Below are 12,472 nucleotides of genomic sequence, written 5' to 3'. Positions count from 1 at the left end.
CGTCCATAGCCAGGCCATGCGCGTGCCGAGCACATTTTGAAAATGGCCCGGCCATGAGCATATCTCCCGCTATGCGCAGAAGTGCTGGGCTCAGTGAAAGGGGTGGGACAAGGCAGGGCGGTGGCCAGCTGGGACAACAGCCATTAGGCATTGTCCTGGGAAATCACGAGCCTGCAGGTGGCCGGCGCATGCAACTTACTTCACAAGCCAAGATGAAGTAAGTAGTAAAACAAAAAATATTCTAACGGGTAGATTTTAAATTGGCCCTGCACGTAAATCCAGCGGTTTAGGCACGTGGCCAGGCCTTACTCGATTAAGTGCTGGAGGCTGTAAAGGGGGCAGTCCGGGGAGCAGGAAGGGGTGGCCCGGGGGGTGGACTGGGGTGGGGCTGGCTGTTACAGCACCCATTTGTCGCTGTCCCAGGGAAGGGAATCCTGGAGTGCACAAGTTGCTACTGCTCTGTTGGAGCAGTAAGCAACAAATTAAGAAAAAAATAAGGTAAGGGAAAGGGTTTAGGGGGTAAGGAGAAGAGGGGAAGAGGGGAAGGGAAGGGGAAGGGAGGTTAGGATAGGGAAGTTCCCTCTCAGTCCTCTCCTTAATTGGGGGAGGCTGTGATGCATCGCCATGCAAAACTTGCATAATTCCCCCCCCTCCCCTTATTTTCATCCGATCAATAAACATGGGTCATTTATAATCATAGGACTCATAGCATGGCAGTTCAAACAATTTTTTTATAATTTAGTTATGCATATGAAAACAAGAAGGTTACTTCCCTCAGATGGAATTTTTCTTCATTATCCCAAAGAAGAGGGATGTGTAAATCTTCAACTACAGCACAAAGTCTTTCAACTGTGGTGCTTAACTGGAACCCGACACCGACATAGCACTATGTTTCGAATGGTTCTGCTTTAGGGTTAATAACATACGCTTGGTAATCTCCAACATTCAGTGGCTCATTAAATGGCAAAATAATGTTTTACTTCTGTCAGCTCAAACTGTGCGTGTTTCACTGTTGAGTATTATGACGTAGAGATGTGAATTGTGTGATCGATCATCTTAACGATCGATTTCGGCTGGGGGGGGGAGGGAATCTTATCGTAGCGGTTTTGTTTTTTAAAATATCGTGTAAATCGTAAATCGGGGGAGGGCGGGAAAACCGGCACACTAAAACATCCCTAAAACCCACCCCGACCCTTTAAAATAAATCCCCCACCCTCCCGAACCCCCCAAAACGCCTTAAATTACCTGGGGTCCAGAGGGAGGGTCCCGGTGTGATCTTTTACTCTCGGACCTCCGGTGCGTTGTAGAAATGGCGCCGGCGCTACATTTGCCCTGTCATATGACAGCAGGGCAAAGGTAGCGCCGGCGCCATTTTGTTTTTTTGTCCCCTGACGTCAGGAGCGTAGGAGATTGCTCCCGGACCCCTGCTGGACCCCCAGGGACTTTTGGCCAGCTTGGGGGGGCCTCCTGACCCCCACAAGACTTGCCAAAAGTCCAGCGGGGGTCCGGAATAACCTCCTGCAGTCGAATCGTGTTGTCTACTGCCGGCGCCATTTTGCGCCGCCATTTTGCAAAATGGCGGCGCAAAATGGCGCCGGCCGAAGACAACATGATTTGATTGCAGGAGGTCATTCCGGACCCCCGCTGGACCCCCAGGTAATTTAAGGCATTTTGGGGGGGTTCGGGAGGGTGGGGGATTTATTTTAAAGGGTCGGGGTGGGTTTTAGGGTGTTTTAGTGTGCCGGTTTTCCCGCCCTCCCCCTTCCCCTCCCCCTTCCCCCGATTTACGATTTTTTGACGATAAATCGGGGGAATTGTTATTGTATCGTGGCTCTAACGATTTTTGACGATTTAAAATATATCGGACGATATTTTAAATCGTCAAAAAACGATTCACATCCCTATTAGCCATATACACATATTCAGACATGGAATTAACAAAGAATAGTGTGTCTTACCTATGAGCCAAGCATCACCATACAGGCTGGCCTCAAAATTGTCAAACAGACCCGATTTCCTAAGTATAAAGGAATTGTGCACGGCTCCTGAGTACCTTGGCATTCATGTCCAGGATGCGCATTCCAGTGTCGCAGACCACTTGGATGTTGAGGGAGTGGAAGAGCTTTCTGTTGCTGTATGTCTCATAGGGATGTGAATCGTTTTTTGACGATTTAAAATATCGTCCGATATATTTTAAATTGTCAAAAATCGTTAGGGCCACGATACAATACCAATTCCCCCGATTTATCATTAAAAAATCGTAAATCGGGTGAAGGGGGAGGGCAGGAAAACCGGCACACTAAAACCCCCTAAAACCCACCCCTGACCCTTTAAATTAAATCCCCCACCCTCCCGAACCCCCCCCCAAATGCTTTAAATAACCTGGGGATCCAGCGGTGGTCCAGAACGGTGGCGGTCCGGAACGGCCCCCTCAATTGAATCCTGTTGTCTTCAGCCGGCGCCATTTTGCAAAATGGCCGCCGCAAAATGGCGGCGGCCATAGACAAAAACGATTCGACGCAGGAGGTCGTTCCGGACCCCCGCTGGACTTTTGGCAAGTCTTGTGGGGGTCAGGAGGCCCCCCCAAGCTGGCCAAAAGTTCCTGGGAGTCCAGCGGGGTTCAGGAAGCGATTTCTTGCCGCGAATCGTTTTCCGTACGGAAAATGGCGCCGGCTGGAGATCGACTGCAGGAGGTCGTTCAGCGGCGGTCCGGAACCCCCGCTGAACGACCTCCTGCAGTCGATCTCCTGCCGGCGCCATTTTCCGTACGGAAAATGATTCGCGGCAAGAAATCGCTTCCTGAACCCCGCTGGACTCCCAGGAACTTTTGGCCAGCTTGGGGGGGGGCCTCCTGACCCCCACAAGACTTGCCAAAAGTCCAGCGTGGGTCCGGAACGACCTCCTGTGTCGAATCGTTTTTGTCTATGGCCGCCGCCATTTTGCGTGTAGGAACATAGCAGCGCACTTTTTTTTTTTTGTCTATGGCCGCCGCCATTTTGCGTGTAGGAACATAGCAGCGCATTTTGCGTGTAGGAACATAGCAGCACACTTTCACAGAAATGAAAGCGGACTACTGCAACGCGGACTACTGCAAAGCGGACTACTGCAACGCGACTCTTCTTGGCCTCCCCTCCTCATATACAAAACCACTCCAAATGGTCCAAAATGCAGCAGCACGTTTACTAACAAACACCAGAAAAAGAGACCACATCTCTTCTGTCCTTCAAGCCCTCCACTGGTTACCAATCCACTTCAGAGTAATTTACAAATCCATCACATTATTATACAAAATCATTCACCAACACACCATAATCGACCTACAAATTCCTCCCCGTGTTCACGAATCAACAAGACCGACTAGGGAAGCCTACACAGGATGCCTCCTTGTTCCACCCGTAAAAACTACTAATCACAGAACCTTGAGAGACCGAGCCCTTTCAACAGCAGGCCCTCCGCTATGGAACTCTATCCCACCAGATCTAAGAAACGAACCGTGCCTCTTAACGTTTAGGAAAAGACTTATGGCTTTTCAGGCAAGCCTTCCCGAACTCCACCTAACAAGATCCATCAATGACTCCTATGCTAAGTAGCTGTATATAGTGGACCCCATATTTATTTTGTTCTCTTGTATATACAGAGGACTCCTTATTTACATTGTACACTTGTATATAATTATCCTCCTCTATCTCTTTTATTTCTTATAATCCCAGTTCATGAACCCTTGTTAATTGTAACTGCTTCTCTTCTCCACGTTTATTTATGTTTTTGGTTATATTTTTGCACCCCTGTTTTCTGTAAACCGACATGATGAGAACGAGTTCTTGAATGCCGGTATAAAAAAACCTTAAATAAATAAATAAATAAATAAAATAAGACATTGCCACCTGGTGGAATTCTACCTTTATGATGCTGCAGAGGTTAGTGGAGCTGCAGAAACCCCTTCATGAACTTTCTGGTTCAATGGACATAGGTGTGCATAATCCCCTAGGGCATCATGATTGGTTAGTCATGAGTCAGCTGGTAAAAATCCTGCAGCCCTTCACGGATGTCATGGAGGAGCTGAGTTTCAGAAGTGCCACCTTGGCTGACATCATCCCTATAGTTAATTTTCTGGAGGAAGATTTGGAGGGCTTTAAACAGGAAGAGGGAATGACAGCTGAGGTGCTGCATTGTCTGGACTTTTTGCAGCAGCAGGTGCAAGAGAGATTAAGGCCTTTAACAGACGAACACACATACATGCTCGCCACAGTCTGTGATCCCCGTGTGAAAGGGAAACTCGCCCTACAGTCCAATTGTCTCTCATTTGTGAAGGACCTGCTGTTAGCAAAAGTCCATGAACAGGAGCGCCATAGGCAGAGACAGATAGGGCATCAAGCAGAGGAAGAAACAGCGGCAGGCACTTCAGAGAGTTGTGCTAGCCAAGCATGAGCAGCACTCTGTCAGCGATATCTAGTACCTCCTCCTCCTCCATTTCAGTACACCAAAGGCATGTTACCCATAAAGAATAATCTGTTCTGCTATGGGAAAGAGAGAAAACAGCTGGCATGAGTGACTCTCAGCCCACCCAAGCAAAGGAGACACCAGCATAGCTGTCAGTGACACGGTATCTCTCAGAGCCGACAGAGAACATGCAGACAGATCTGCTGGCATATTGGGCACACAAGTCCACCGTCTGGCCACACCTAGCCAAAGTAGCTCAGCAATATCTGTCATGTCCACCAACCAGTGTGCTCAGTGAATATGTATTTTCAATGACAGGGGATATCATGAGCCCTCACCGCTCAAGGCTGACACCAGAGTTGATGGAAATGCTAGTGTTTTTGAAAATAAACCTGCCTTTGCTTGGGTTTCCAAATTTTCCCTGTGAATGGCAAGATGAATAAAAGCAATTGAAAGCCATGCAGCAGCTCCAACTGCCTCCTATACTCCAGATAATATCAGCACATGTACCTGACCTGAAACGCTGTGCCTGTCCATCCATTGTCCAGGCCGTATGTCCCTACAAGGGTTTGACCTCAAATGCTGTGCCTGTCTGAGTTTAGTTCTAGTATTTCTAATTTCAGTTTCATGTATTTGTGCATCACTTCTTTCCAGAATATTCTTTTCCTGTTTTGCAACATTTGGAATGTAAGAACATAAAAAGCTGACTTAAGATGTTTGGAGCTTGTATATTTTAGATGCTCAATAGTTTTCATGACCTCCATAATATGGGCTATGTTCCCGAACTTTTTCTTAGGTGCCAATAGTAATGTTTCCAGTACTATAGAAAACTGGTGTCCCTATGAGGGCTTGACCTTTTTCCTCGAATGCTGTGCCTGTCCGTCCAGGTTTTACATCTCTATGAGGGTTTGACCTCGAATGCTGTGCCTATCCTTCCAGGCTTTATGTCCCTAAAAGGGTGTGACCTCAAATGCTATGCCTGCCTGTCCAGGCATTATGTCTCTAAAAGGGCTTGACCTCATATGCTGTCCCTTTCTGTCTAGGCTTTACGTCTTTACAAGGGTTTGGCCTCGGATGCTGTGCCTGTCTGTCCAGGCCTTATGTCCTTAAAACGGCTTGACCTCTAATGCTGTGCCTGTCCATTCAGGCCTTATCTTCCTAAAAGGGCTTGATGTCTAACACTGTGCCTGTCCGTCCACATTTGGAATGTAAGAACATAAAAAGCTGACAAGATGTTTGGAGCTTGTATAGTTTATATAGTTTTCCTGACCTTCATAATATGGGCCATGTTCCCAAAATCTTTCTTAGGTGCCAACAGTAATGTTTCTAGTACTATAGAAAAGTGGTGGTAGTTACACTCTAGTTCATCCTCTGTCTTCCCACAGTTTATAGAGGCACTGTGTAAACTACAAAGTCAACATAGGTTGATATTGTAGATTTGGACTTGAGTAGCGGTTTTTTTTATTTCTGAGAGCTCTTCATGTTCCTTTGTCATCAGCTGAAGTGTATAAGTACAGTTAATAGCTTTTGGGTATTCACAAATAATCTCCAGCTCAGTTCTTGCTTCACAAATGGCAGTCTCTATTGCTCTTAAAGCATCATCTGTTAAATTATCTTTCAGAAATGAAAAATATGCCATTTTCTTCTGGCAGTGAACCAGTTCAAGAAGAAGTGACAGATCATACCACAACATACCTGCACAAAGGAAATCTTCTAATGCTGTACCTGTCCATCCAGGCCTTATGTCCCTAAAAGGGCTTGACCTTTATCCTCGATTGCTATGCCTGTCCATCCAGGCCTTACATCCTTAAAAAGGTTTGACCTCTAATGCTGTGCCTGTCTGTCTAGGATTTACGTCCCTATGAGGGCTTGACCTCGAATGCTATGCCTGTCTGTCCAGGCCTTATGTCCCTGAATGGGCTTGACTTCTAATGCTGTGCCTGTCCATCCAGGCTTTACGTCTCTACAAGGGTTTGACCTCGAATGCTGTGCCTGTCCATCCAGGCCTTACGTCTCTAAAAGGACTTGACTTCGAATGTGGTGCCTATTCATCCAGGCCTTATGTCCCTAAAAGGGCTTGACCTCTAATGCTGTGCCTGTCCATCCAGGCCTTATGTCCCTAAAAGGGCTGACCTCTAACACTGTGCCTGTCTGTCCAGGCTTTGCATCCCTATGAGGGCTTGACCTCGAATGATGTGCCTCGATTGCTGTGCCTGTCAGTTCAGGCTTTATGTCCCTAAAAGGGCTTGACCTCTATCCTCGATTGCTGTGCCTGTCCGTCCAGGCCTTACGACCCTAAAAGGGCTTGACCTCTAATGCTGTGCCTGTCTGTCAAGGCTTTACGTCCCAATGAGGGCTTGACCTCTATCCTCGAATACTGTGCCTGCCTGTCCATCCAGGCTTTACATCCCTATGAGGGCTTGACCTCAAATGCTGTGCCTGTCCATCCAGGCCTTATGTCCCTACAAGGGCTTGACCTCTAATGCTGTGCCTGTCCGTCCAGGCTTTACATCCCTATGAGGGCTTGACCTCTATCATCGAATGCTGTGCCTGCCTGTCCATCCAGGCTTTATCCCTTTGAGGGCTTGACCTCAAATGCTGTGCTTGTCTGTCCAGGCCTTATGTCCCTACAAGGGCTTGACCTCTAGCGCTGTGCTTGTCCGTCCACATTTTGAATGTAAGAACATAAAAAGCTGACTTAAGATGTTTGGAGCTTTGCATATTTCATATGTTCAATAGTTTTCCTGACCTTCATAATATGGGCCATGTACCCGAAATCTTTCTTAGGTGCCAAGGGTATTGTTTCTAGTACTATAGAAAACTGGTGGTAGTTGCACTCTAGTTCATCCTCTGTCTTCCCATAGTTTACAGAGGCACTGTGTAAACCACAAAGTCAACATAGGTTGATATAGTAGATTTCGGTGGGATATGACGTCAGTGCTTCTTTTGGTCCTAATGGCTGAACCTTCGTTGCAAAGGGAACCCTCAGTCTCTGGCAATTCGAAATACTAATCCTTCACAGCATGGATCCTTAATTAAAACAAACACGTTTTGAAGTCTCGTGCTCCACTCTAGGGCCAACCCATTCCAGGGAGCCCTTTCATGCTCAAAGGAAAGGGAACTCTCCCTGGGGTAGCCGGCCAGCCTATCTCTTAGTACCTATTGACCCATGTTGAACTGCTGTTCATATGGCACCCTGCTCCACATCACCATGCTTTGAAGGCTCGTGCTTCCCTCTAGGGGTCAACCCATTCCGGGTTGCCCTTTCCTGCTCAAAGGAAAGGGAACTCTCCCTGGAGTAGCCGGCCAGCCTATCTCTTAGTACCTGTTGACCCATGTTGAACCACTGTTCACATGGCACCCTGCTCCACATCACCAGGCTTTGAAGGGTTGTGCTCCACTCTAGGGGCCAACCCATTCCAGGGAGCCCTTTTTTGCTCAAAGGAAAGGGAACTCTCTCCAGGGTAGCCGGCCAGCCTATCTCTTAGTACCTGTTGACCCATGTTGAACCGCTGTTCACATGGTACCCTGCTGCACATCACCACTCTTTGAAGGCTCGTGCTCCACTCTAGGGGCCAACCCATTCTGGGGAGCCCTTTCCTGCTCAAAGGAAAGGGAACTCTCCCCGGGGTAGCTGGCCAGCCATCTCTTAGTACCAGTTGACCCATGTTGAACCGCTGTTCACATGGCACCCTCCTCTGCCTCGGCCTTGAAAATTCCCCTTTGCATATCTGCTAACTCCACCAGATTTTAAAAGACCAGCGAGAGCTCAATAGATGCCAATGGAAACACCCCACTCTAGGGGCAAACCCATTCTAGAGAGCCCTTTCCTGTGCAAAGGGAAGGGAACTCTCCTAGTGGCCAGCCTGTCTTGCCCCTTATCAAAACCTCAAGTACCTGACTACCTCAGCTCTGCCAGCCTGTCTTGCCCCTATCAAAACCACAGGGACCAGATTACCTCCACTCCGCTCTGCCACTCTGCCTTGCTGCTGTACACCAGATGACTCACTCAACTCCTTTTGGTGTTCTTGCCACTATCATGGTTCCTCAGTGTGTTGGTGCTAGTCTTTCTGCTTGCTATGTTCCCCCTTCATTGTGCTGTAGGATGTTGATGCCACTTGTCTTGGCACTTTGCCTGTCATGCTGTTTTCGAGGGTTTATGCATCTGTTATCAGTGCTCTCTTTTGAAGCTGTGGTGTGTTTTTGACACTCTCGCTGCTGCTTTGCACCTCTGTTAAAGCACTCTTGCCACTCCTGGTATCACTTTGCCCCTTTAAAGTGCCTTAGGCTATTCATGCCACTTTGGTGCCACTTTGCCACAGTACACCGTCCAAGTACAGTCCACAGTCCAAGTACTTTGGAGCTCTTTTCTCATTCTGATGATTGCTCCCCAGAAGTTTCATCAGAATAGGCTGCAAATACTTCCCCATTGACTTTAATGGGAAATCGGAAAACAAATAAAACTAATCAACAAATTTTTTTTCCCCCTATGAAACAAATGCAACGGATTTGGGTCCCAGTGAAATGAATACTGAGTCAAAACAAATGTTTTCCTTCTGCACATCCCTAACATTTAAATTTATATTCCACATGTTTTTAAATATTTGCGGTGAAGAACAACTTAAACACTCATAGTGATGTAAAACATAAATATAGAGCTAAAAACGTAAATATAGAGCTAAAAATTAAAAACAATACAGCAGTTACAATTAAAATGAATTAAATTTAAAATAAAAACTAAAAATAAAAGCATCATACATAAAAAGATTAATTTTAAGAGATGCGCATGGGCGTCCATGTACGTGTGTTTCCCCTGTTTGGGGAGTGGGTTCGGGAGTGGATAGATTCCACTGACTACCAGGGACCATTTTGTGATTGTGGGAAGAGTCTGTGGGTTGTCCATATTCCTGGCTTCCAGAGACTAGATATTTAATAGTGAAGAGGGATGGGCTGGGGCAGGGTTTGTACCAATCTTAAAATGTGTTTTTTTTACGATAGCCACCTCCAAGGGTGGTAGGGGATGGGGCAGGGAGAAGATGACTATGCAGACCCCTGTGGTATTTGACAACCTTCTGCAGGGGCTTTCTCTGGGACATTTGGACCCTTTAAGCAATAGTAGACCCACAATCCCAGGGCCATTTCCCACATTGACCCCAGGTCATTTATTGATACAGTGTTTTTCCCTACACTAAAATACAATGGGCACAATTTCCACACCACCGTGGGTGTGGGCCGATGAATGTGCACCTATTTAAAAGTTGCTGTTTCTGCCTTTCTCTTAATATATTCACATTAACTTTTTATTGCAATTTTGTTTTTGTTAACTGTATCTGTGTAGGTGTATTTAATGTTTGGGCATTAATTATCACCGCATTAAAATCTATGGAACTTTGTTTATGTTATCAGTTCCCAAAATGATGTAATGTAATGAGTTCATTTATGTGAATGTTTTTCTCATTAACATTGTCATTGGTTTATTTTAATCCAACTCCACGATAGGGATAACACAGGTGCATTAACGTGATATAAATAGGAGTCGGACCTTGTGAACTTCTGTTGGTTAGGCAGCTGTTAATGTACATTAAACCCCCATGTTAGTGCTAACATGTTTTAATGCATGTGCCCCATAATTAGATATAATAAAGATATGCACCATTAAATGTTACTTAAGAAAAATATGTTTAACATCCATTTTTTTTTGTATATATACAGTTTTGACTCCAGTGGTTAATGTGAATGCATATGTTACAAGTTGGGTTTTTTTGTTTTTTTTTTTTTGTTTTGCCATTTGGTATTTCTCTGCATTCCCAAAAGATTTTTATCTTGCAAAAAAGAGCTTAATTATTTCTACAATGGAAGATTAGGGCTCCCATGAGAAGACTCTTTCCGTTTAAAATCACATTAAGAAAAATAACATGCAAATAGTTCATAATCAAATGGAGCTACTTTCCCTGAGGAAAATAATGCTTTAAAAAAGAGATTAAAAAGTTAAAAAAGGGAGAATAATGTTGAAAAGGTATTACTACTACCAGGCCCGTAAAATAATAAAAAAAAAAAGTTGCCACTGTTGGATGACAGTATTTAGGTCGGGACCATGGAGAATAAATTAGTGGGAAAAGTCATAGCACAGTAGCTATTGCCTCTGCAGCCTTGTTTGATTTGTGGTTTTCATTGTATCCTTATAGATAGGATTATTTTATGTACATTCTATAATTACCATGAGAATTACTATTTGCAGTAGACAAATTAGATTAATTTTCAGTCTCAACATATTTTGTGTATTCAATACCCAAATACAAATTGGCTAAAAAAAATGTTTTTCTATTCTATTGGGTTGCTGAGGACCCCTTGGTTTCCATGTCACATTGCATTCTGTGAGCATCAATTCTATCATTTTTTTTTAATCTACCTCTGAAAAACTCTCTCTGCTTATTCCTGCTATTACATAATCCTCAGGACCATTAAATGTTGATTCATTCTTTTATAAGATACAGTTTAACATTTTTTTTTCAAGAAACAAGTATATTATTTATTGTTTGGCACAGCTATTTCTCAACAAGTGAAGGCCTTGAATGGAAGGTTTGTGCATCCTCAAGATCAAATTAACAACTATTCTAAGCGGAGGGGGCTGGTGGTAGCTAGTAGCTCTTACTTCCCCTCTGGAGTTTTTGACTTCCCTTGTCTTTGCTTTTGAGGTTTCCATTACTTTTTTTTAAGACAGTATGCCCAAACAAATGTGGAGCTCCAAAGTATTTTCATTGGTGAATGGAAAAACTTGAGGGGCTATTTTCAATAGCTTTCCCACGCGAAAAGGGACTTTTCGCACTCGAAAAGTCCCTTTTCGCGTGTGATAGGGTGATAGGGGTGGAGGCGGGGGCGGAGTCAGCCCCAGAAGTGGAGGAGTCGGGGCGGCACTGGGGCCAATGCTGTGGAGACATCGCTGGCGGTGCAGTTATTCGGTGCGAAAGCCGGCAGCCAGCGCACCACAGTGGTGCGCTGGCTGCCGGCTTTCGCAGGCCCCCCCCCCCCCCCCCCCCGGTACTGTGCGATTCACTATTCTCTGCGAGAATAGAGAATCCAGGCCTTGCTTTGATAGAAAACATTGCTGAATCAACAACATCCATAGGAATGTTTGAAGAATGCCCTGCTGCTCGTGAGACTTTGGTGGCAGAGGTGAGTATGATAGTGGAGTCTTTGGGAGTTGTGAGCACTACTGCGGAGCAACTCACCTCCATTGCTGCAAGGTAAAGGCTGTAGAGGCAGTGTTCCAAAGGCATGTCTCCTACTAAGACCTCTTGTTTGGATGGTAGGGAATGGATGTGCATTCATTTAATCCAAAAGAAAACAGGATGTATTCATTTTCTTAAAGGAAACAAGATATACTATTTACATTTCTTTTGTTGAAAATTAAATGAATGGGCAGTGTCTCTGAAAATAATGACAATTTTTGCTTTTGGATCCCATTCAAATGTATGGGGAAAGTCAGGGTTCTTTTTAATACATTCAAGGCGAGCCAGTGAAACTACTGAAGCTAGAATGATCAGAGCTAAGGTGAGAATGGACAAGGAAGAAGCAGGATGAATTAAGGTCAAGTATTATTTAACCAGCCTATTCTAGCCAGCACCTATTTTTTGGTTGTTCCTATGAAGGGCTTGTTTTTGATCTTTAATTTTACTTCTGATTTAATATGTAGTTATGTTTAGTTTATTTTGTATAGAATGCTTTTATCCTTTTATGCTCTTCGTATTATAATTGTTTTAATATTTTTACATCACCTGGATTTATTTAGTGAGCAGATGTCTCATACATGTGCTGAAATAATAATAAATAATAATAATAAGTGAGCTCATTTTTCTTTCAGCTTGAAATTGTAAGCAACTTTTGAGCAGTTACCATTTTCTTAACTCATTTCTCTGTTGGATCTCAGAAAGAGAAGTTAAGTTTCTTAAATGCTCTCAGAAACATAGAAAATATATAAAAAGTAAATGAAAGAACTATTGTGTGCTATGATGATTCTTCAGATACTGACAAT

Source organism: Rhinatrema bivittatum, chromosome 6, assembly GCF_901001135.1.
Source record: "Rhinatrema bivittatum chromosome 6, aRhiBiv1.1, whole genome shotgun sequence".
Classification (NCBI taxonomy): Eukaryota; Metazoa; Chordata; class Amphibia; order Gymnophiona; family Rhinatrematidae; genus Rhinatrema; species Rhinatrema bivittatum.
The sequence above is the reverse complement of the archived record's forward strand: the minus strand, read 5'-3'. Positions refer to the sequence as shown.